Source organism: Pongo abelii, chromosome 22 (genome assembly GCF_028885655.2).
Source record: "Pongo abelii isolate AG06213 chromosome 22, NHGRI_mPonAbe1-v2.0_pri, whole genome shotgun sequence".
In the NCBI taxonomy this organism is placed as follows: Eukaryota; Metazoa; Chordata; class Mammalia; order Primates; family Hominidae; genus Pongo; species Pongo abelii.
Window position 1 is genome coordinate 44550219 of NC_072007.2, and position 26977 is coordinate 44577195.

At 41.2% G+C, this 26977-nt stretch overlaps 1 protein-coding gene across 2 annotated transcripts in view; it reads left to right on the forward strand.

Moving 5' to 3' along the window:
- The window catches only part of KCNE2 (potassium voltage-gated channel subfamily E regulatory subunit 2), a 158355-nt gene that overhangs the window by 33552 nt on the left and 97826 nt on the right, over positions 1-26977 (forward strand). For both annotated transcript variants that reach the window (XR_008517301.2, XM_054542473.2), the window contains exon 2: positions 14261-14361. The gene's annotated coding sequence lies outside the window, so the exon portion shown is untranslated. The remainder of the gene's footprint in view (positions 1-14260; positions 14362-26977) is intronic.

Consider the following 26977-nt stretch of genomic DNA (forward strand, 5'->3'; position numbering starts at 1 on the left):
TGCTGGAACCAGGACCTAAACTCAGACAAAAGAAAGAGAGCCCCAGCATAGCACCCTCCTGCCCCTGCCTGGCTTCTAAGCCTCCGTGTACCTCTGAGCCTCACCCTGCCTCTTGGGTACCACAGAAGAAACACTTTTTAGGAGAGACCATTTGGAGAAGGAGAGCTGAGGAGTTAGGCTCCCCTCAGAGGGGGTTCTTTAAAAGTTCTGAAATGATGTCATTGAAAAATATGTACACACGCAAAAACAAAACCACCTCTGAAAACCACATTTTTTTTCTAGTTATAAATTGAGGATAATAACATTGTGTTTGATTTTGAGGGTTTTTATGAAGATTAATTTTTATGAAGAGTAATTACTTGGTTAATTAATTCAGTAACTCAACAAATATACAACAGAATGTTTTCCATGTCCCAAGTATTATTCCAGATACTCAGAATGGTGGAGCACAAGATCCAGAAAATTTCTCCCCACGTGGGCTTGTATTCAAGTGAAAAGATGTACTTACGCTGCAGGAGCTAAACATCTCTATGGTTATAATTAGTGTGCAGAGGTGGGCTACTTTTTTCACTGAATTTATGTTGTATGTACTGTTGCATAGGTTTTAGTCACTCCAGTATTAAATAATTTAATTGCAACAGTTTACTTAATCTTGCCTAATTGATGGGCATTTTGATGTTTTCAGTTTTGACCATTATGAAGAGAGTTTCTGTAAACCATTCTGTATAATTAACTTTCAACAATTCTTTTGAATTATTTCCACAAAATAAATTCATAGGAGGGAATTTGGGCTAAAGGATGTGAATTTTTTTTACTCTTTTTAGATAATACCAGATCACACTCCAGAAATTATCAAATCAAATAACTATCAACAAGGTTTTTTTTTTTTTTATACCCAGCATTCCTAGCATTGGTTTCTTGATCATTTAATTCCTTTTTGCTAGTTTCATAGGTACTTGAATTTTATGAAGTTGAACATTTTCTTTCATGTCATATAAACAAGTCTAGTTACATTGGATTAAGATGTGGTAATAACATCTCAAAAGTTGTAGTGATGGCCAGGCATGGTGGCTCACGCCTGTGATCCCAGCACTTTGGGAGGCTGAGGTGGGAGGATCACCTGAGGTCAGGAGTTTGAGATCAGCCTGGCCAACATGGTGAAACCTCATTTCTACTAAAAATACAAAAATTAGCCAGGTGTGGTGGTGCATGCCTGTAGTCCCAGTTCCTTGGGAGGCTGAGGCAGGAGAATTGCTTGAACCTGGGAGGTGGAGGTTGTGGCGAGCGGAGATCGTGCCAATGCACTCCAACCTGGGCGACAGAGCAAGACTGTCTAAAAAAAAAGAAAAAAAAATTGTAGTGACTTAAAATGACAGAGGTTCATTTCTTGCTCATGCTAGATTCCCACTGTCAGTTGACCTGTTCCAGTCCTCATTCTAGGGGCCAGACGGTGGGGCAGCCACCGTCTGAAATGCTGCTGGTCACTGAGGCAGTAGACAAGGGAGAGTAGCAAATTACATATAGGTTATTAAACAGTCTGGCTGGAAGTCACACATGTTACTCCTGCCATTTCATTGGCCAAAGCAAGTTACATGGCCATATCCTACTTCAAGTGCAAGGGACCTTTGATTCTATCATGGGACCAAGAGAAGATACAGAAAAACCAGGAAGATAGAACTAATGACCATCACATCATGGTTTAGTATTTGTGAATTTTCTTTTATAAATTGACTATTTATCCTTTTATTGCCTTTTGGTATGCAGTGATCCAGAGAGAAGAGTATAACGTTCTTTATTTGATGCTTTTCTCTGGGATTGTTATGTTCTCACATCATCACCCAGTGGAACTCTGATATGGCCTTTCCTCTTCTTCCTGTTCTTTTACCAACCCAAGATCAGCATTAACTGGGGGTGTTTCTTACTTTGTCTTCCCTTTTCCTTTTTGCTAATTCAGAATGACAACGTTGAGAAGCATCCAATCATCTTTTCCCCATTCTTAATGCCCGGGCATTGCTCTCTCGGGTTTTCCTGCAGTTTTCAGACTAATTGGCATGAAGCCTGAGGAGTCACTTTGAGCCAAAATGTCAATGGACCTAACTAGGTGGTGATTACAGGATAGTGAGTTACTTGTTCCCTTTCAAAGGCAAGCCAGTTTGGCTTCACTTCTGGTTAACTGGTGCTTCCTTTGATGTCACTTGCATAAAAGAGAGTGTCATTAAAAACAATCGAAGCAGCCAGGCGTGGTGGCTCCCGCCTGTGATCTCAGCACTTTGGGAGGCCAAGGCAGGCGGATCACGAAGTCAAGAGATCGAGACCATCCTGGCCAACACGGTGAAACCCCGTCTTTACTGAAAATACAAAAAATTAACTGGGCTTTTTGGCGGGCGCCTGTAGTCCCAGCTACTCGGGAGTCTGAGGCAGGAGAATCACTTGAATTTGGGAGGTGGAGGTGGCAGTGAGCCGAGATTGTGCCACTGACTCCAGCCTGGGTGACAGAGCGAGACTCCGTCTCAAAAACAAAACAAAACATAAACAAAAAGAACAATCAAAGCATATTTATGCTCCATTTAAAAAGCCATTTGGTGCATTTTTCATTATCTGACCGAGAGTATGTATTTGCTTTAGATAAATGCAGATGTAATTTTCCTTTCAATATAAACCTGAGGACTCTAATGAGTTGACTCTTGTCTTTCTCATTGGATCTAGCACTTCATGTACACACTAATTAGAAAAGAAACAGTTTGATGAGTTAAAGATGTGGTTTCCATTGAGGGGAGAACTTTCAGGAAAATGATGCTGTTCTTAGTAGGGATTCCTAGCATTGGCTGGAATATCCCCATTTGGGGAAGAGGATCTCAAATACAGAAAGAGGGAGGAATCACTTATGGTAAGAGAACAATGTGTGTGTGTGTGCATGTGTGTGCACATGGGTCTGGGAGGCCACACAGATACTGGCAAAAGAGAAGCTGAGAAAGTCAACTCCACCCAGTTCTGGAGAGGCAGGTCCCTAGGACACATCTCTAGCGGCTGAATGCTGAGAAATGCCTGCTTGGGCAGTGGGTTTAAAGGGGGACAGGGCTCTCTTCCACTTGCTCCCAGGGTGAGTTAGGAGCTTTGCAACAAAAACAATGGGGTCTATAACTCTTCTTGTCTCACCTGGCCCAGTGGTTCGTAGCCCTAGCTACACATTAGAATCACTGGGGAAGCTTTGAAAAATATTGATATCCAGGCCCCATCCTCCAGAGGTTTGTATTCAGTTGGTCTGGAGTGAAGCCCGGGCTTCTGCATTTTTTTTTCAAGTGAACAAGGTTGAAATCCAATGAAGCACAAATGTATCATGCCCCTTCTTGTGCCCAATGTGTCAAAATACCCATTCACCATCAAACAACCACACTTGGGGGTGTTTGGTTTTTTTCATGCTTAAGAGGGGCAGTTATCTTAACTCTTTTCTTTTAAGTTCCATAGAGTGGTGATGTGGTTTGGCTGTGTCCCCACCCAAATCTCATCTTGAACTGTGGCTCCCATAATCCCTCCGTGTTGTGGGAGGGACCTGGTGGGAGGTAACTGAGTTATGGGGGTGGGTTTTTCCCATGCTGTTCTCACGATAGTGAGTGAATAAGTCTCAGGAGATCTGATGGTTCTATAAAAGGGCAGTTTCCCTGCACATGCTTTCTTGCCTGCTGCCATGTCAGATGTGACTTTGCTCCTCCTTCACCTTCCGCAATGACTGTGAGTCCATTAAACCTCTTTCTTTACAAATTACCCAGTCTTGGGTATGTCTTTATTAGGAGCATGAGAACAGACTAATATAAGTGGTTTGAATGGTGGTCCCCCAAAATGTATGTGAATGTCCTGGATTCTTTGAATGTGACCTTATTTGGAAAAAGAGTCTTTATTAATATAACTAAGTAAAGTCAGGCAGCTTGAGATAAGATCATCCTGGATTGCCCAGATGGGTCTTAAATCTAATGACAAATGCTCTTATAAGAGACAGAAGATGATAAGACAGAGACACAGAGAAGAGACACAGAGAAGACATGTGTATAGCCATGTGGAGATGGTGGCAGAGGTTGGAGTGATGTGGCCACAAGCCAAGGAATGCCTGCAGCCTTTGGAAGATCGGAGAGGCAAAGAAGGCTCCTCCCCTAGAGCCTCTGCAGGGAGCACATCCCTGCTGACACCTTGATTTCAGAAGTCTGCCCTCCAGAACCATGAGAAAATAAACTTCAGTTGTTTTAAGTCACCAAGTTTACGGTAAATTATTACAGCAGCCACAGGAAACAAAATATATCCTATTGAATCCCTTTTCCTTTATGCATCCTTTCCTTAGTGCTTTTCCAGATGTCTTGGCTATTTTTCCAGAATAAAGTTTTCGAAATTTCCATTTTTTTTTCTGATTTCTACACATCCCTCTTGACTGATGGATACTGGTGCAACAATTTGCACACAGCAGCAGCTGATGCAAACCCATGGCTGTGGCCCTGTTGAAGAGCCTATCTAACTGGAGTCTTTGTAGTACTAAGTTGATGCTTTAGATTACAGAGAGAAGTGATGGCAGTAGAGCTAGGAAATAGGGAGAGGGAAACTCTAGGGCATGAGGCTAGAGCCAGAACAAATTTTATGGGCCAAACACATGATTTGCACCTGTTAATGAGAAAGGATCCTTGTGCATTGCCTTGGGGGAAGGGCAGGGACATGTTGGAACTTTAGAGCCTGAGAATGTTCTAGGTCTTCAGCGTCTGAGAAAACTTTAGGTCTTCTTTCTTGGTAAATCCCTCTCAGCGTCTTATGTAGAAAATAGCTCCTCATACTAAAAAGGGCAGAAGCAGAGGGGAGCAGAGGTGGGTGTGTCACAACACAATATTTCTAAGTATTTACTGGCATTGAGTGAGGGCTCACATTAGCCATGAACGTCATGCCTGGGACACCTGGAAAAAATGATGTGAAGGACAAGGGGAGTCCCAGCTGGGTCTTGTGCCAAAGAGTGGTGGAAGAAGGGGAACCCAGGTGGATCCAAGGAACCGATCTGGGGGTCCTTGAACAGGAGGTCTAGAAACAACAGAGGCCAAGAAGAACGGGGAGTAGTCAGGTTGGTCATGGCCAGCTGGGGAGGGCTCAGACCTCTCCTCCGCTCTTCCCACACCAGGGAGCTGCCACACCAGAGAGAGCTGGCTCTGCTGATATTGGGTTATTTTTTGAAATAAACTTTTAATTTTAGAATAGTTTGAGATTTGTGGAATTGTTGTGAAGATAGCCTAGAATTTCTATGTGCCCCACATTCCCTCTTATTAATATTTTACATGTTCACTAATTAACATTAGTATGATACATTTGTCACAATTAATGAACAGATATTAAGGCATTATTTTTAATTAAAGTCGACCCTTTGTTCAGATTTCCTTAGTTTTTCCCTAATGTCTCTTTTCTGTCCCAGGATTCCATCCTGAATGCCACATTGCATTTAATTATTGTGACTTCTTAGGCTCCCCTTGGTTGTGAGAGTTTCTCAGATTTTCTTTGTGACGACCTTGACAGTTTTAAGAAGTACTGGTCAGGTATCTTGTAGCCTGTTCCTCAGCTGAGATTTGTCTGATGTTGTTCTCATGATTAGATTAAGGTTATTGGATTTGGGGAGGAAGACCACAGAAGTAAAATACCATTCTCATTACATCATATCAGATGTACAGACTATCAACATGATTTATCACTGCTGATTTTAACCTTGACCACATGGTTGAGGCAGTGTTTTTTTTCATATTTGCACATTGTAAAGTTACTCTTTTTCTCCTCTTTCCATTTTGCACTCTTTGGAAGGAAGTCATTATGTACAGCCCACTCTTAAGGAATGGAGAGCTGTTTACCTTCTTGAGGTGTACTCCACCCTACAGAAATTATTTGGAATTCTTCTGCACAAGAGATTTACTCATTTGCCCCCATGTATTGATCTGGGCACTTATTTATATTAGTATGATCTCACTGATATTTATTTTATACATTGGGTTATCATCCAATACTACTTTCTAATTTTGTTGCTCAAATTGTTCCACCTTTGGCCATTGAGAGCTCTTTCAGTTAGTTCCTGTGTCCCTTTGACATAGAAATGTGGGATTTTTGTTCTTGCTTTTGTCTTGAGCACTTTCTTACTTTTTGGCCCTACAAGATGTCCCAGGATTATTTTGTATGTATATTTCTTGCTCCAGTCCTAGAAGCAGCCAGTTCTCTAAGGAGGCCTGGTTCCTTTTATTGGAGAATGCTATTAGAAACCAAGATCTAGGTGGTAGGTGTGCTTGTTGCAACTGAGTGGTCATTGAATCTAGGCCCCCTCAACTGACAGAGTAGGGATATATGTATGTGTGGTATACTAACTTGTGTATTTACACATATCTTAAATATTTTTATATGTAACTACTTGTATCTATATTAAGCCAAATATGTGTTCATACTGATGTCTCTGACTCTAATCTATTACTACATAGATCATTCTAGCCTCTTCCCCTTTCTTGTCTGTAACCTCCCACTCTAACAGTAAGACACCTAGCTCTTACCATCTGCTATCCATTTACTTAATTGTTCAGTTTTGGTATACATATATAATGATTTCAAAGTTGTTAACTGTACCCTCATGGAAACAACTTTATCAGCTAGAGTACAGCACTGGGCTTATGTACAGTTCCTTAACCTTCGGTCTTACAGGCTCCACTCACTTCCAAAGTTACTGTACCTTATTCCCCTACATTCCGCATTTCATCCTGGGATCTTCTGACTTCTGAAATGATTTTATCCCAGCTTCAATTGAAAAATACCAGAGAAGGAATTACACCTGCACCAGCCCTTGTAGTTAGAATAATCGAGTACTTTGATCATCAGGGACTGTGTTGGTTACCCTGTTCTGTGTTGAGAGATGGTGTTGGGTTGCTGGGATTGTCTCTCTGTCCATAATCACATGACTGGTATGGAAGAGGAGAAGGTCCCACAAAGGAAATGGGGTGCAGGACAGACACAACAACAGATGCCAACAGTATTCCACTTCTTAGTCCCACAGCACACATGCACACATCCATCTTCCCACATTTATAGCTAGAAACCTAGCCTTTCCTAATGAAATTTATATGTCTTCTCTTCCCAAAGGCAGTCAAGTTAAAATCCACATAGTTAATAAGCAGCTGCAAGTCCAGGAGCCCTGAGTGATGTGTTTTGTTCTCACCTAGATTTGAATGTGGCTCTTCAGGGTCAGGCAAATTCCTGTCCAAAAGTATTTGGATTCTAACAAAGAAGAAAAAACAGGGTAATATTTAACCAAAGTTATAAATTTTAATAGAAGAATAGTAAGAGAGATTTTCTTGATCAGTAAATATTTGTACTTTTGTAATTTTTTTCATATAATGCTGTGTAGATACTTAATGACTCTATCCATGTTTTAGCCTGGGTCTGTGGAGAAGGCAGACAGTGAAGGATACGGATTCATGTGTTCTGGAGACATCAGTTTCTACCCTCAGCATTGCTTAATGTGTGTTCTAATTTTGTTTGCATACAGGGTTCATTTCTCAGTGCTAATTGAAATTCAAATAAGTATCTTTTGTATTCTCATGATAGTTTCATTTAGTAATCACTTTGTGTCTGTCAAGAATTTTATGTATGTTCTTCTTTAACTCCATTAATCTTAGCTGAATTTCAAAGCATTGTAATTAAATTGTATCAAATTGTTTACTTTGAAACCCTTTTTAAAATGTCAATGGACTGGAATTAAATTCTATTAATTGGTACAGAGTGCCTGCAAAGGCAGAATGAGTTGCAATATGCAACCATTGCTAATATGACGAGACCAGAGTTGACATTAATAAAAGAACTGTAATAATTTACCATCTGTTTGATCAGCTGATGCTTCTTAGCATATCATAAAAGACTACAGAAAGAAGAAAGCTATTTTCAGTTCATGAAAGGTAATGATGCTGTGATTCCAAGCAGAACCTCTCAGTGGTTGCATCTTTATCACTTCCATTCTTTTAAGAATTCTGCTATATATCACACACACATGCACACACACACACACACACACAGTTTCCAAGTTCCTCAAATGGTAGAATATTTTAAATATTTCCATTTAACAAATCAGTGTTTTTAACATGAAAATCCAAGTTGAATATAATTGTGCCACCCACAAAAATGACAGGGTTTATAAAAAGTAGGATTTCATAGATATTATAGATTATGTAGACCAATATTAGGACATAAGTTTAAAATCTGCTGAATAAACATCGTCTTCTCTCAATTCTATCAATGTATTGCTATGACTGGGTATATGAGCTCATTTGGAGATAATGTCAAAAGTTTCGATTTAAGAATGTTTATGAATGTGGGACCCTGCCCTCTGCTACCTGGCTTCCTGGCCTCCCCATAACAGATAACTCTGATTAGTAGTGCTTCACAGCTCAAAAATCTTCAGTAACTCCTTGATCTTCCACCTATGTTTGTCCACACTTTGGTTATCATTTGCCCATTTCCCTTATTTCTCATCAATTATTTTCCTTTTACTCCTATTCTTTCCTCTGCCTGGGAACCTCTTCCCAGTTTTGTCTAGCAGTTTCTGAGGGCAGTGACCCTGTCTGGCTCATGGCATAGCTCATGAGTGGTTATAATATTTCCATAGATATTTGCCAACAAATGAACAACTATTTACGTTCTACCCATTTTTCAAAACCAGGCTCAAATAATACCACTTCTAAAAAGATCTCTCTGATTCTTCATCTGGAACTAACCTCTATGTCCATACATTGTGATCTAGAATTCCTTTTGTTATAGCACTTTTTACATACGGACATCCTCTGCTGATAATCTCTACTTACACATCTTCTAGAACATGGGGTAATATAGAAATTCCTTCCTCTTTCCATAAAAAGAAATCACCAGCCAATCTTATGTTTGCCCCACATATTTGCTGCTTTTTTTCCCACAAATGACAATATGACTCTTTTTCTACCAAAGTTTACCCCCTCCACATGTGTTCTAGAACCTACCGTTTCTTCTTTTGATAAGGTACTTGCTCCCTCTAGCTCCTCTGACATCAATCTATCAGTCTTCTTCTCTTTACAGAATCATTTTCACCAGCACTCAAATGTGGTCTAGTATTTCCCTTCTTAACAAATAATTCCTGTTGATGTCATATACTTTATGAATCACCATCACATTCTCTTTCCTCCTTTTCATAGCAAAACTTCTTGAGTTGCTCATGGTACCTTTTTCTCGTCCTCATCTTTTATTTTTTCCTCATCCCAGTTAGACTGGGTTTATAACCCCACCAGCTCACTGAGGTTGTTTCTACTGAGGCCACCAGATTGACCTCTATGTTGCAAGACCCTACGGTCATTTTTATGTCTATATTTATTCAAGGTCTCAGAGGCATTTAACATAGTGTTGATAACTTCAATTTTTTTTGAAATATTCTTTTACATTGACTTTCATGACACCACACTCACCAGACTTTACTTCTTAGTTGCTCACCAGTAGTGGAGATAAAATGAATCATAAAGAATTCTCAATTAATTCAAAAGAAGGAAGTAAAGTAGGGGAAAGGGGAGTGAAGAATAGAGAGGACATATAGAAAACAAATAGAAAGATGGTAAACTGGAATACTACCATATGGATAATTAAATTAGATACAAATGGTCTAAACATCCCAATTAAAAGGCAGATTGTCAGATTGGATAGCAAGACCCCATTATATGCTACCTACAAAAAACTATATGAAGACACAGATAGATTAAAAGTTAAAGGGTATAAAATATATACTCTATTAACACTAATCCAAAGAAGGCGGAATTGTTCACATTAGTATTAGACAAAGTAGACTCAGAACAAGGACTATTACAGGGATGAAAAAGGAGAGTTCATAAAGAAAAAGTGATCAATTTATAAGGAATACAAAACAATTTTAAATGTATATTCATCAATAACAGAGCTTCAAAATACAGGAAGAAAAACTAACATAACTGAAAGGATAAATGGACAAATTCACAATTATAGTTGAAGATATCAACACTCTTTTCTTTAATTGATAGGAGAGGAAAATCAACAGGCATATGTAAGACTAGAACAATATATGAACAATGTGATATAATTGACATTTATAGAAAGCTCCCCATGACAAAAACAGAACACTCATTCCTTTAATTTTCATATGGACATTCATTAAGATCATATGCTAAAGCATAAAACAAGTCTCAATAATTTAAAAGACATGAAATAATGCAGAATGTGTTCTCTAGTGATAATGGAACTAAATTAGAAATCTATCACAGAGATTGCCTATGGGGAACATGCAGAAGGACAGAAAATATGGTCCAAGATTAAAACTTTGGGGAATACCAACATAGTGGTAGTAGAGGAAGAGCTCTTTAAAGAAGGCCAATGAGAAGAGATCAAAAAAGAATAAGGAGAACCAGGAAAGAGGTGCCATGGAGATAAAGGGAACAGAGAATTTCAAGGAACAACAGTGCTATATCTAGAGGTGTCCAATAAGATAAGGATTGAAATAAATCCATTGGATTTGGAGACATGGAGATTACTGGTGACTTTAGCAAGTAAGCAATTGATGGGAAATGAGGAAGTAAAGGCAGTGAGTATCTATTCCTCTTCCAGGCAAATCTCTTTTCTTCTTGGGAAAGCAAAACACATGAAAACAAGGCAGTGGCTGGAGAGAGTCAGGGCCAGAGGAGGGATTTTTTTTCTTTTTTCTTAATTAATTTGTTGTTATTTTAAAGATAAGAGAGATTTGGACATGTTTGTAGGCTGACTATTAAGAGGTGGTGGTAAAAGACAGTTGAAGATACAGGAAAGGAGTTACTTGTTGGAACAATGTTCCCAAGGAGGTGGGAAGGAATGGATTTATTACTGTAGATGGGGGATTCATCTTGAATACAGATATGAGGGGCAACAATATAAGGATGAGTCTAAATGTAGATGAATTTGTAGGTGGCCATGGAAATTGCTCACACAAAGCACCTTCATGGAATCATCTTTTACCTTTATGCTGACTCCCAAAATGTATTCCTTCTCTTAGCTCTTGAGCTTCAGATCCAACTTCCAGTTTGCACTTATCATGTACAAAAACAAGCTTGTATTCTCCCCAAGTTCCCTTTCTGACTCCTTTTTCTTCCTTTTGTTCCCTTTTGACCCAGACAACTGGAACCTTGAGTTAGCCTTCTGTGTGGCACATTTTAGCCTTTGTTCAGATGAAAAGTTGGGTTTCACTTGTCAAAACTGCAGAGCGTGGAGTGGGCTACAACGTAGAGGATGGGGTGGAGGGTGGATAATAGAAAATGGGTTTTGAGATGATGACAAATCAGAGATGGCCAGGCTACCTGAGAGTGTTGCCCATTCACAGGGGTGAGACAGGTAGGAGATTCTAGGTAGAAAAACAGCAAAATGAAATTCTGTGAGATTAAAAAAGTAAAGAGTTTGGAAGATGGGAAGCAGGCCCTCGAGAAAACTCTGAGCTGGTGAAATTCTGGATATAAGCCCCATCCACGGTGTTCCTTTGAACTTGAACATGAGCTGGGATGGAATCACTGAAGGCACCAAACTGATACGGACTCCCCAAATCTACTGAGGCTTCCAGCATTCTTCCAGACTCTGGATTTGAACTTTGGGCTTTCCTTTTGTGGTTCTTTTTCCATCTTTCATCCCCATCCCAGTAAGATTCATTTTTGAGTGCTAGATATTCTTCCTCTGCAATGTCTCTCTACTCTGGCCTCCAAATCATACATCTCCTCTTTTTTTCTCCTCTTGCCAACCACTGTCTAGATTCCTTGCACCTTCTGTTTCTAGTCAGTTTAGAAATGTTAAAAAAAAAAAAAAAAAAGCTTTTCTCATAGTTTTTCTACTCTTGGCAGAGTAGACCTGGCCAGAAGCCAGTAGTAGCAATGTGCATGAAGATGAAATATATATATATATATATATATATATATATATATATATATATACATGTGTAATAAGTGAAACACTGATCCAACCTTGGAAAATAACTTCCCTAAAAATTTAAATTTATAATCTAGGCCAAGATGTTGATTGCTGTTTATTTTCTCTGAGCCAGACATAGTGGCTACAAGTTGCTTGGCTGTCCAAAGGTTCTCACAAGGCATGATAGCCATGCCTCAGGCCCCCTGCAGAGTAGATTCAATTAGGGTAAATGATACTCATGTTTTGGCCTGGAGACCTTTGCTATGGTCCATTTGCCCCACTGTGAGGTTGGGAATCACCCATGCTGGGCCACTCATGTGCTCCTGTCAGTTAACTCTGAATTTCACACATGATTGGTTGCGTGAGCCCTCAGAAAAGTGACCTCTTTCTTCCTTCGTCTTGACCACCTGGGATCACCTGTGGTTTTGAGACCACTGTGTTTATACCATTCACAAGCTGGCCATCCCTTGCCTCTTTGACATTATTAAGTTTTTCAAGGACAAACCCTCCATTTTGTGGTAGATACAGCTGCTTTTGACAAAGAAGAGTCTGGAAACAGGGTCTTGTCAAAATTCAGTTCAGATGTGTGGCTGTGTTTACTCTAGCCTTGGTCAGGTGGCAGCAATATGTCTGTTGAGAATAACGGAGCTACCAGTCATGTCAGCACCCACTCCTAGCCCCCTGCTCATATAATTAAACTGTTCATTCACCCTCATATCCTCACACTCAAGAAATGTAAAAGCCCATTGGGGCATTTGTTAATAATGGCTCTTTCTGGGTCCTACTGTAAAGGAAGAGGTGTCGCCGATTATCATGTGAGGAGAAGAAGCCATGACAGGTGCTGTCACTGAAACCATGAGAGGTGGGGGAGATGGCAACATGGCCGGCCCCTCTCAGCCCACCTGAGACTGAGCTGGGTAGGGTGGGCGACATGGGAGGCAGGCAGCTTAGAGGCTTGCAGGAGGTAGCTTAGAGGCTGGTAACACAGTGGTGCATTGTTCCTGTTGATTGTCCAAGACCTGGGTGTGACTGAGGTAGAAGAAAGACACAGCACTGGGTCCCTGATTCCTTCTGTTCTGGGGTTTTCCCTGATAGTGGTTATTACCAGGTACCACCTCTTCTAGGGGAGTGTTTGGAAATGTGAAAGGGGCAGTTTAGTCACCATGTGCGGGCACTGGCATGACAGGCTAAGCATAGAGGCTAAAACTCAGCAAGACCCAGTATAGTGGCATCAACAGGAAATCCTCCTGCTGGGATGTGTCCCTTTGAGAAACATGCAGATCTCAAGGCCTCCCAAGGAGGAGCCCTCCGCATTTGGACAGACTCTGAGGAAGGTCTGAATTTAAACATGGCGTCTCGCCCCTGCCTTTGCCTGACTGAAGGGCATTCTCTCTGGGGGCACAGAGCTCTCTGCAGCTGAAAAGAAGGCCTACGGCTCAGCATTTCAGGAATGGGCACTGCTCCAGTATTAGCTAGGAACACAAAGTGCCTGTAGAGATTTGAAAAAGACTGCAGGCACTGGCAAAACAAGCCCCCGCAGGTGATGAGACCCATCCTTCACTATCACCAGAGCAAAGAATGTAGTTCAGTTACTTCCCTAAGAGGAGTACGAGGTTCCCTGGCAGGATTCAAGATGAGACTGGTGTTAGAGGGATGGATGGGAAACAGTATTAGTTTACTACACCACCCGTGACCCTCAGAAAACAAAGGTATCCCCAGAGATAGAAGTTCATTCAGCTTCTAGAAGGCTCTAAATGTTTGCACAACTTGGCTCTTCTCTCCCAGGCACTAACCTCTACTCCTGCCCAGTTGTTGGTCTGTCAGTCTCTTTCCTCGAATCAGAGCAATAACATTTTGACAGTGTTTGGAGCCAAGCTTGGAAACAGAGGTAGACAAGGTTCTGGCTTCACTTTCTGAATTTCTTTCTCTTTCCCTCGCTCAAGGTAAGAGCAGAGCCTGCCAACAGTTTGCTAATTGTCTCCAAGTGAAAAGATTGTTTAATTCAGAAGAGATTTTAGACTCCCAGGGGCATGACACCCATCATTTCACAATGGAGAATTATTTTTGTGGTATTTATTTTATGATTCCTGACCCTTGTTCTAAATCTTGCTGGTGTGTTTTCATTTAAAATGTATTAGCTGAGACTTGGCATAAGCACTTGGCTCCATTAAGCTCTACAACAGCTTAATCCAGATTTTATTATATTGGGACTTGAGTATACAAACTTTAAGATGAGAGGAAGCTTAAGGATAAATAGAGTAATTTTAATACTTACTATGCATTTAACTCTTTTGGTTCCCTCTAGGCAATTTTCTGGAGTGTTTGTGATTGGACTTTAACATTTCCAAAATGTGGCGACAGTGACTGTTAAGTCTTCCTGAGACGAGAGTTCCTGGGAGCCTCAGGGTAAGTGGCATACTAAGGTGAGCATTTAGGGTCCCATGATTGCTTTAGGTCAACAGCCATGCATTGGGCCTGTCTAGTGGATGCAGAGCCCTGCCAGGCATCATGGAGAAGGCAGCCTTGACTCTCCTCTGGGCTCCAGGACATTAATATTTAACTGCCTCCTTGCCAGCTCTGTTTGCTGCTCTCCCAAACTCCTCAACATTAACACTTCCAAAGTGGATCTCCTGACTTTCCCCTCAAACCTGACCCTCCAGTGTATTCCCCTTACAAAAACAAAATCACTGTCCACCTATTTTAGTTGCTCCTGCAGTAATATCTCCTGCATTACAACCAGAGCCTGTTGGCTCCTCCTCCTCAGTATGTCTGCAATCTGTCTACTTCTCTTCATCTCAACTGCCCTGCCAGGTCCAGCACCAACAGTTCTCACCTAGAGTCTCCCACCCCCCATTAGCCTCCTACCTGTCTCCTCACATCCATTTGTGGCCTCCACTTCTGCAGCTAGAGTGATCTCCTCTAAGTAGAAACCAACTCAGCCTACAACCCTGCCCCAAACCCATCAGTGGATTCCCACTGCACTTGGCTTAAAATGGAAGTGTTCACACTTCCTGAAGACCCTGTGGATCTACCCCTCTTTACCTTCCAGCTCCTTGCATGCGCTTGTCTCCACTTCTTACTGGGCTCAGTCAGACCCCACCAGTCCCCAAATCATTCCCTGGCTAAGACTCCTTCATCTTTCAGGCTATTTCCTCTGTGAGGCCTTTCCTGACCCCCTCCTAACCTAACTGAGGCCTCCGTTATACTCTTTCATAGCACCCTGTTCTTCTTTTCCAACCTCCATCGTTCTTCTTTCCCACACACAAACCCTCTACTCCTGCCCAGTTGTTGGTCTGTCAGTCTCCTGTACAATCACGGTGTGTACTTTTATATTTATTGTTGTAATTGTGAATTTAACACCTGTCCCTTCCACCAGACTTTAAGTTCCTTAAAGGTCAAGGACCTATCTGTTTTGCTCAGAACTAGAAATTCAGCAACTGGATCAGTGCCTGGTACATCCTCAATAAATATTGGTTGAATCCATAAATTTAAAAATGGAATGGTTACTGCTTTCAAGGAGTTGATGATCACTGCCACCAGGAAAAACCCACTGAGCCTCACCCATGTCCACTCTAGATAAGGAGAAAAATAAATATCTGAAAATACTCAAGAACTGCTCAAAGCATTGTGAAATAAAGTGAAAATCCATATCTTGGAAAATCCAAAGGACTTATCCAAAGTCTGGTGAGTCTAACCATGTTAAGATCATGGACTGGCGGCAGGTGGGGAGAGAGGTACCTTTCTCAGAATGATCTTTGCATCCATAACCACAAATTTCAGAGAGCCAAGCAAAGGGCTGAGTGGAGAGGGAATCCACAGAAATGTGGGTGTTGGCCACCTAGCTAGGTCCTCTTCTGGGTCCTGTTGGAAGTCCTCTTGTTAATCCATTAAGGTCTATGCATTCGTGGTTCCAGGCATCCTGCTGGGGAAACCCCCAACCACACCCTCCAAGGAGATGCAGGTCTGCTCTCATTTCCTGTCCTCTCCAGATTTCTGGAGCCCCCAGGTTGAGTGTCATGGGGGAACTCAATGGATACTCAGCAGCTACTGGTAGGAAGTCCTTCTTCGTCTCCAGCTGACTGCTGGAGCTGAGCTCCTTTGGGCTGGGCTCCTTTTCCAGGAGATAAAATAAAATGTGCTTACTTGTTCCTAGCTGCAATTGTTTAATTGGCTTGTTTTCAAGTTTTCATGTGGGCCTAGAGAGTTTGTACATGAGGGAAACTTTTAATAATGGGTTTGAAAACAATAGTTTATAGAAAATTAGAAAGAAAAATATAAAGATTGATGAGGACCTTTTGCTTCATGGCTGCTGGCTTATTCTGAAGGGATTCAAAGATTTCACACTTTAGGGCCATATCTGTCTGCTTTTCCCAAGAGCAAATACGATGCCACAAATTTAGGATGGTGGTGTGTGCTATAGACTGAATGTTTGTATCTCCCCAAATATTTGTGTTGAAGCCCTAACTCTCACTGTAATGGTCTTTGGAGGTGGGGCTTTTTTGGGGGGTGATTAGGTCATGAGGGTGTACCCTCGTGAATGGAATTAGTGCCCTTATGAGAAGAGACTCTGGAGGGTGCTCTTTCTCCTTCCTCCATGTGAGGACACAAGGAGGGGTTGGCAGTTTGCAGCCAGGAAGACAGCCCTCCCTAGGATGAGACCAGGCTGTCACACCAATCTTAGACTTCCAGCCTCCAGAACTGTGCAAAATAAATGTCTGTTGTTCATAAGCTACCCAGTCCATGACACTTTGTTATAGTAACCCAAAAGGACTAAGACAGTTTGTAAAACACTAAAGGGAGAGAACCAGGTACTCCAAAAAGATTCACAAAGTCTTTTTTTCGTCAACATTTTTAGTAATGAGCTATTCAGGGCAAAGCTTGACAAGCTAATGGAGAATCTAGATAGGCCCCTGGAGGCCCAGGCCTCGGCTTAATCCCCCCAGGGCCCACACTGAATAACAGGATAAACAGAAGTAAACAGAATAAACTTTTCCCCAGCCAGCTCCCAGGAGGGCAGCACATCTCCACCAGCTTCTTGAGCACCTCTTTATTATGTTATGCTGCTGAAAACTGAAAGGGAATTGCTATGGTGTGGATACTAGTCCCCTTCAAACCTGATGTTAAAATTTGACCCCCATTGTTGGAGGTGGATCCTAATGGGAGGTGTTTGGGTCATGAAGGTGGATCCCTTATGAACAGGTTAATACCCTCCCTTGGGGGTAAGTGAGTTCTTTCTCTGTTAGTTCCCTCAAGAGCTGGCTATTGATACAGGCCTGGCATCTTCCCCCTTGCTTGCTGTCTAGCCATGTGATCTCTGCACAACAGGCTCCACTTTGCCTTCTGCTATGAGTGGAAACAGCCTGAGGCCCTTGCCAGAAGTAGAGCAGATGCTGGTGCCATGCTTCTTGTATAGCCTGCAGAACCAGGAGCTAAATAAACCTTTCTTTATAATTTACCCAATCTCAGGAATTCCTTTATAGCAACGCTGAACAGAAGAAGACAGGAATATTCCCAAGAGCTCTTCTAGCCTGACTAACTTCAAAAAGGAAGCGAAGAATAAGAAACACCTTGTATAGTTGGATCCAAAGAGGTTAAGTGTGTGACTTTTGGCAAGGTCACACAGCTAGCAAACAGCAGAGCTGATGCTAGAACCTGGCCACTTTGAAACCAGACCTGTGTTCTTAACTCCTACGTCATATCCTGCCACCAGTCTACCGTCCATGGTCCTCAGTGTTTGGTGTTATGGTTCAGTGTTTCATTGTTGTGAAATCCCCTATTGTTTCTCTTCTTTTCCAACTACTCCCCACTTCCCACAACTCCCTAACAGTCCAATATGAAATAAAACTGGAGTAGCTTTCCTTTTAGAGAATGTTCTAACCTCTCAGTCTTCCACCCCACCTCCCTCCCTGCCCATCATAACAGTAATTGGAGACATGCTGGACTGTACATGTGCATGAATTGAGAGGTCTTGACACCAAGGTTGAGAAACTAAAGCATTTAGAACTTCATGACTGTTCCTCACACAAGACAATTCCCTTTCATTTGTTGTGCAAAAATGTGCCTGAAACATGGAACATAATCTTCCCTATTCCCAGAGATACTATGCTGGGCTTCTGTTAGCAGCATTATTTTCTTTGGAGCATCAAATACATATACAGAAGGATTTAATTATGTTTTAGCAAATCTCAGTGAGAAAGATCTAGTACAAAAAGTCTATCTCATTTCAAGTAAAGGCCATATGCAAAAATTTTATCCAATTTTAAGTCATACAATCTTATTATATTTTAAGTGGTTTTATAAGTTGCTTAAAATGTTTTGGACAAAATGGTAGGCCCTTTAAGTAATAAAATATATATGCGTGCACGCACACACAAATCTGAATTCTCTGAGAGCAAATCTAAAAAGGGTAAGGATACTGCAATTGAGAACACAGAACTAGAACCTAAAATAATATTTCTTCTTGTACTAGTGATAAAAGAATATGTGCTATTTTCCCACTGTAACAAAAGTAATGTTAATTATGGAGCCACATATAATGTGAAATGTGATCGTGCCTGTGATCTGCCTAAGTCACTACTCTACTTTCAAGGTAGGAGGATGAAAATTCTCAATCCCTTTCCCTCTCCATCTGCTGCACATATTCTGTGAGAGTGTCAAGAACGATTTGACGTCTCACAGTTGTGTTTCTCCCTCTGGTGCTGCTCTGTGCATTCCCTGAGAGGAAGCCACCTGCTTACTGTCTTCTCTAACTGTAGGGTTCACCCAGCTACCTCCCTTTCCCGAGAGTTCAAATGGGTAGATTCACAAATGGCACAGATGGAGAAACAAATTAACTTTAGTACAGATGCTGGCATCGACATTCCTGGGATTGAACTGCTTCCAAGCCAGAAATAATCCTCAAGCTTTCAAAATTGGAAAATCAGATGCAATTTACTCTCCTTGTCAGATGGCTGGATGTGGTACAATGCCCACTGGAAAAACGAATGGGAAAAGTGTGAGCCATTCAGGTGGCTTGGATATGAATAGCTTTAAAATTAGGCACACTATTGTGTCACTAGGATTTTCTACTTAGCTATCAGATGATTTTTTTTTTGAATTTGAAATATGGACAACTGATTGGATTCTGAGCCCAAAACGAATTGTCTCTAAAAGCCAATTGGTTTATGCATTTATTCAATAAACACTTATTGCATATACACTAGGTGATATAGGGCAACGAGAAGTAAGACATGATCCTTACACTCACTGCACAGTGACTCATGTGGGAGATGAGTGTGGACACAAATGGCTATGCTACCTCTTGATAATGTGCTGTGATTGTCCCCACCTGGGGAGGAAGGGCGGTTTCCTGGCTGTTAGGAGCTGAATTGTGGGTCCCCCTCAAATTTATATATTGAAGCCTCAATCCACAACACCTGAGACTGTAGCTATATTTGGAGATAGAGCCTTGAATAAGGCAATTAAGTTAAAATGAGATGGTTGGGGTGGGCCCTTATCCCATCTGACTGGTATCCTTACAAGAAGAGGAAATTTGAACACGTGAAGAGACAGCAGGGGTGTGAACATACAGAGGAAAAGGACCATGTGAGGACACAGTGAGAAGGTGGCCATCTGCAAGCCAAGGAGAGAGACCTCGCAAGAGACCAACCCTGGCAACACCTTGATCTTGATTTCCAGCCTCCAGAAGTGTGAGACAATACATTTCTGCTGTTTAGGCCACCTGGTCTGTGGTATTTTGTTACGGAAGCTTGAGCAGACTGATACATCTGGACTCACCCCCTCCATCTCATTACCTATTGCTTTATTTTATTTTTGTTTCAGTATATATTGCTATTTGAAATTATGGTGTTTCTATTCCATTTCTTTCCAGTAGAATACCAACTCCACAAGGGCAGGGACTTAGCTTTATTCATCACTCATTCCCAGTCTCTGGAATAGTGCCTAGCACATTGTAGGTGCTCAACAAAAGGTGTTATGAGAAAAGGGTTGTGGCAGTGGCAAGGAGGGGGAGATTTCCTGGGGCAAAAGGATGGTGGTGAGGGCTGGAGGGAGGAAGCCTTCCCTAAGAAGAGGCGTCTGGATGGTTGAGTCTCGCCGGGCAGAGAAAGTGAAGCAGACGCATCCCTGGAAGAAGAGACAACATGAGCAAAGGCTCAAAGGTGTGAAAATGACGTCAGATGGAAAAGTAGATCACTGAGATGGGATTTTAGGTGAGCCAGGGGTGGGGCAGAGAGGAAACTTCAGGGAGAAAGGTTGGGCCAGATTATGAAAAGGTCTAGCTCCTGTACAAAGTGAAAAATGATGTGGATTCACCAAGCTGTTAGAAGGATAATGGCATCCTTTCTGTGACTATACGGAATACATACGTCTATTCTACTATAAGGAATTTATTTATGTCTATATTCCATATTGTCACATATAGTATATATTTACATCTATATTCCAAATAGTCACATATATAGTATATATGTGTAACTATATAGTATATATGTATACATGTAAATAAACTCTCTGTGTGTGCACTGTGTGCACATGTGCCTGTGTGTGTACAACACATGCTCACTGAGCATTTCACACATGGTAAATAACTAGTGAAATTAGTTTCCTTGTTATAGTATGTCAAGAAATTTATCCCACAGTGCTTAAAAGACCCCATGAGGTATTTAACAAGCAGAGGGGATAATTTTGAAAAGCACTGGAGAAAATATGGAGGATGGATCAGGCAAGAATCTGTAACAGGAAGGCCAGGTCAGGGGTGGGAAGTCACAGGTGCTAATGCCCAACTTAAGGCAATGCCAATTTGGAGAGGCAGGAAAGCTTCCATTCAAGGGATATTGAGCCAGTCAAGGGATAGGTCTTAGTATCCATGCAGATGTAGGGAGTAAAGGAGAAAGGAACCGAGGATGACTTTAAAATGCCTTGCCTTTCACCGTGTTTATTGTCATTGACATTATAAGATATATCTGGTCTTTGTTTGCTTATTTGTTTTGTTAACTGTCTTCTTGAGGCCTTTGGTGACTTTTCTCTCTATTGTATTTCATGAATACATGGCTAAAACTGTACCTCGCTGATATTAAATATGCAATCAGTATTTACGACTGAATTAATGAATGAGTGGAAATGTTCTTTGACCTGGATAAGGAATGCAGGAGAAATACCAAGTTTGGCTAAAGACGTATGAAAGAAAGCATAAAAATAAAGATCCAGGTGGTGACACCCATGGGCCATTTTGCACCTGGAGACAAGTCAGGTTTTTGGCTGCAGATGCTGGAATCACACTGGAGTCATTAATATGTTGTTGGTGGATGTGAATGAGATCACTCAGGGAAGAGACCCAGGTGGAGAATGAGAATATGCAGGAGACTGAGGCAGGAGAATAGTTTGAGCCCAGGAGTTGGAGGTTGCAATGAGCTGTGATGGCACCACGCTCCAGCCTGTGTGACAGAGTGAGACCCTGGCTCAGCAAATAAAAAGAATGAAAATTGGGTGCACACAAATATGCAAAGGGGGTTAAAGGAGAGAGATGGAACCAAGGCAGGAGATGAAGAAGGCTTGCTGGAAGTGTCAAAGGACAACCACCACAGCATGCTGCCCTAAACCATAGGAGGAGAAAACTTCAAGGAGGGCAGTGTCAAATGACCATGAAATCCTGTGACACAATAGTTTTATGATCCAAATTTTGATGGAGAGATGTGCTGGTGTGTTAGAGCTACGTGCTAGGGCCGGCTTTCAAGAGCTGATTATTAACTTTTCAGGAATTTCATGAGCTATTATTAAATTTTGTAATTCATTACAATTAAATTTTGATTAGATTAAAATTAAATTTTATAAGCTTACAATTAAATACATTTTGTTAAAAACAATGATAATAAATATTCAAAACTCCTCATCTTCTAATGATTTTATTTCATTTTACTATTATCTATACTTTATTGTCCCTGTGTGTAAATACTACATGATGCTTGTGCTATTGATTATGCACCTCTTCTCCTTTGTATTCGGTGATGTCATGTTAGTAGCTTGAACTCAACCATGATAGAAGTATTTAAACCACGGCAACTGGCAAAGGCTGCAAGTCAGAGCTCTTCTTTCCAGAGAGCTGGTTGTTAAACATTTACTGGCACACCACTGTCCGAAGGGAAAAGGAAAGATTCAGTGTAAGTTTCATTTAGATTAAGGACAACGGAGTAAGAAGCCACTGGAGATGGCAGTGGAGGAGCTAGCGACAGATGGAACCCTGATGAAGCAGGACTCAGAGGAGGTGGTAGGCTGAGTCCCAGAGCCTGGATGTAGGGAGGGCTCATTGTACACAGATATGGCAGAAGTTCCATCTAAGTATGTAACAAAATAATGAGACTTTTTAGTCATACACTCAGATAATATTTGGTCCTCCATTTAGTCCACCGCCCTTAGCAACATTTTAAAATTCTCTTTAAAAATTTGTCTTTGACTGTATGACCATATTGCCATCTCGGCGAGACAGACCAGCAGCCTGTTTATCTCATGTAAACCCTCTTCCTTAGCAAATTGTTGGATAGGCAATTCTTTTGTGTGTTCTTTGCACCTCAAGATCATTGTGGAAGGCTGGACTGCTTCAATATGGGCAATTTCAATGGAATATCTGCAGATCCAATTTACACGGCATTAAATAGTTTCATAAATACCTAGGACAAGTTAAAAGAGGGAACTTTTTCTCAACCTTTTAAAGCCTCGCTTTTGATAAACATACAAAGCTCACATTCTTTAAAAATATTATTTGAGCTTCAAATTCAACTATACATAATCACACACACACACACACACACAAACAATTGGGCAAAACACTGCATTGTTTTTAAACTATGCATGCCTCCACCTTCTAGTATTGCCTCTCCCTTCTCAGGAGAGCGTGCAGCCTACAAGTTGAGAATAGTAGGATTTATAAACTAAGCAATGGAGGTCAAACAGGCCCATCTAAAAGGCAGGTGAAATAAAAGCTGAGGAATTCCAGTAACTGAACTGCTACATCCCCAGTTCTTTACATCACACACCCTCCTATGGAGGCAGGAAATGTTGTCTTTCACTCTGTGCATTGCTATGTTTTCTCCTCTTGCCATTTAAAATGATTTTGCATGATACTCCTCAGATTGCATAATCATCTCTATAATTGTCATTCCTAGTGACCACTTAATATTCCATTATATTAATAGAGCACAGTCTGCCTAAGCCATTTCCTCACAGTTGGGTACCTGGGCTGTTTCCAATTATTCATTTTACTATATGGAAGGGCTCAACACATCTTTTTACAAATATTTTTGTTTCCTTGGAATTATTCCTTGGGACATGTTTCTCCAAGAGCCCTACTGGGTCAAAGAGTAGGATAATTTTTATGACTTGTCACATATTGCAAAATTGCTCTTGAAATGATTTCTTTTTTCAATTTATGGTGCCACCAGCAAAGTTGAGTGTGTCTTCTTCCCCAAAGCCCTGTCAACAAACAATTTTGTCATTTTTATTCATTTCCCCTGTTGTTCTCCTGATTGTAGCACAATCCATGTAGCTAAGGAGATGCAATCAGGAAAAAAAATCTTCCCCTAATTAAAGCCTGGTGCAGCAATATGTGGGTGGTTTTAATATATATCATAAAGAGTTAAGAAACAGTCTATCATTCAAGAACAAAAATGAAAAAAACATAGGGTTTTTTTCGGTTGTCCTTATAAAGGGTTAGGAACAAAAGAAAGAACATACATAAGACTACACAAACAGGGAAATGATGAGAACCATTGTATAAAATAAAACAAGAATGTAAATATTCTTGCTTTATTTTCAGCACTTCATGAAGCAAAAGCATTACTGGAATTACTAAATCTGAAAAAGCAAAAGTGTAGAGTAAGCCTTGTCTTTGTTATTTCTGTTAAATATGTTAAACACAATATATGGGGTATTATCTTTCTCTCTATTTGGCTTGAAATCTGCTTTCTCTCTCAATAGACATAATCCAAAATAAGAGCAATGACAGCGCTATTGAATTGGATTTTGCATTTTTAAGAGTGTTCATTATTTATATAGTAATCCCTAAAGACCTCATGTGGTACCTCTGGCGTTTGTAACGGACCTTGGATGTATACAGCACATTCCTTCAAGAGGACTGCTGTATTCATACTTTATTATTTTTGGACATTTAAAAAAGATTTCCTCTAAAGGAACGAGACTTGTGTTTTTAGGTTTCACGGAGAATCTTCTAAAAGGAAACAACTGCAATCAAGGTCACTACCAGATTATTTCACAAATTGCAATTTTATATTCCTAGGGTAGAAAAAATATCTCTAAGGCTGCATATATTGTACTCTCCTTTTAGTTGCTTATTAGAGTTTTAACTTCTATGATCTCAGGCTTTAATTGTTGACTATTGAGAAGTTTCTGGAACATGTTTAGTGTGACGAGATTTCCCAACACACATTTTTACTGACTGGGTGTCCCTCCTTGGAGCAAAGAGCCTGTGCCTCCATAGCACAGTGAGGTACAACATTGAGGCACCTTCCAGGTAACCCAGGCCAGGAGAACAGCTTCTGCCCCAAGTAGCGGACTTGGTTTCTCTTCATGAGGTGGAATTAAATTCCATTACTTTTTCTCTGATGTTCAGGTCAGCTCCTTCTCTCAGCAGCAACTCTCCATATTGGGAGTGTTTATGCCTTGGAAATTGGCAAATGCTACTAATCAAGTCCCTCACCCACCAAGAGGGGGTTGCTGAACGTTTACCAGCACACCGCTGTAAATTCCATTACCCTTTCTTTCTGAGAAGTGACTTATTTTTCTCTGTTTTAGCCTAGCTAACATCCCTGTCTGAGAAAGGAGAACTTATTTTTCCCTATTTTAGCTTAGCCAACAACCCTAATGCATTGGACATACACTTCCCTTTGGGAAATGGCCCCATCTTGGTCTCTGAGACCTTTTCTCTAGTTCTCCTACCCTCTGGGGACTTCTTATCTGGAATCATTTGTGGCTTTTCTTCCTCCTCCCGCCTTCAGATGCCAGTGTGTGCCAAGCTTAAGCCTTCTTTTCTGTTTGTCTTTCTCCAGAGAGCTCATGCATCCCAAGGCTTCTGCCAGCTCTGGACTGAAACCCCAAAATGGACATTTCCAATCACATTCCTCTTCCACAGGCTCCAACCTCGTATCTCCTGATAGTTGTCCACAGTGTCACTGCTGTAGACCTTTCCCCTGCTGCATCTCCCTGGCCATTGCCTCCCAGGCAGCAGGTTCGAGAACTCATCTTCCTTCCCAGGATGTTCAGGTCAGCTCCTTCTCTTGGCAGCAACTCCCCTCTCAGCCAACCAGACTTACCTCCTGCACCTTTAGTGGGCCCTTCTCTGAATTCCCAAAGCTGGGTGCCATATTGTGCTGGGTTTACTTAAAGATATCCCTCATGTTAGTCTCCCCATCTCCACCCAATCTGTTGCCCCAATTTTAAACTCCTCTTCCTGCCCCGCCTTTGAGTGCACACTCCTTCCCCAGTCTGTCCTGTGCACCCCTCTCCAGCTTCCTGAAACATTATGGCAGCTCCATGCTTGGGGGCTCTCAATCCTACTACATTCCCTCTACACCAGGTTCCTCGTCTTTCTTGGTCTTTATGATCTGGCTCTATGAAGTGAATGTTATTTCCCTCCAACCTCCTGCATGAATCATTCCCGTGGGACGGTTTTCCTGTTTTGAATCTGGGCCATAATCATGTGCAGGAACTCTCTCTCTCATACAGGCTCTCGAGAGCCTGTGCTAAAATTTTCAGAAAACTTGTGAGCCAGTTGGTAAACATAGTTGTCATTATACAGGAAATTATATAAACTTACAATTAAATAAATTAGGTTTAAAAAGTTAACAAATACTTAAAACTCATAGCTTCCAAATAGTTTTACCATTATCTGTGCTCCTGAGATCATGCACGGCTGTTGTATCTTGATGGTGGAAATACTCTATGATGGTTTGCTAATGCCCATCCCTTCCAACTACCCATCCTGTGACGTCATGCTGATCACTTGAGATTAGCCATATTGGGAGTGTTTATGCCTTGGAAATCGGCAAATGCTACTAAGCAAGTCCCTCACCCACCAACAGAGGGTTGCTGAACCTTTACCAGCACACCGCTGTACTATGCATGCCTTATACATATCCTGTCTCTGGGATTTTCTTTTTTTCCTCCTATCAAGCATAGCTTCACCTTTTTCCTTGACATAATATTTTTACTGATCTATTAATATCCAGTTAAGTCTCTCCTTCTCCATGACACTTCCTCTAACGGTAGTCACTTTAATTGGCCTGTTTTCTGTCCAAACGCCTTTATCGTTTATATCATGAACCACAAAACCTAGCCCTTCATAGTATGTTTCCCATTAATTCGTTTTAAACGATTGATCCAATCTCTCGTTATTTCATTATGTTCCTTATAGTGAGTGACATGCCCTGTGCTGGTTTCAGTTCTGGCCCAAACCATTTATTACTATTTCATATATTTGGGGGGTTTCTGCAAATACACTCATAAACCATGGGAAGCCACCGATCACTGTACTTCAACATCACTTTTGGGCCCTAGCACAATGCTGAGCCGCTAAGAGGAGATGAGCATATATTTGTAAATCGACACGACGCTCCGTAAATACCAGTGCTCAAGGAACAGTGATGGTGACTATGGCTGAATTTCAGAAAGAATGTATTCATTCAAGTTGCTCAAATATTTTGTCTCAAGTGCTCAAGTTTCAACCCCAAACCTAGCACGGGGGGGGGAGGAGAGACTAGGGAATGCTTGGGAGACTTGAGTTCAATGCCCTGTGGTCAGGTCACACTAGTCCTCAGCTCCATTCTACAGTCTTTGTATCCAGGTGATGCTATTTGTCCTTCTTACTGACTTGGTTGCCAGAAAAATATGTAAAAGTGCTTGTAAAGTGCTCTTCTAATATACAGACCAAGGACCCGAATAGCCGAATCCTTCACCATATTTATGCTACGTTCTTCCTCCAGTCATCTGTAAGCAAGAATAAAAGGACTAATTT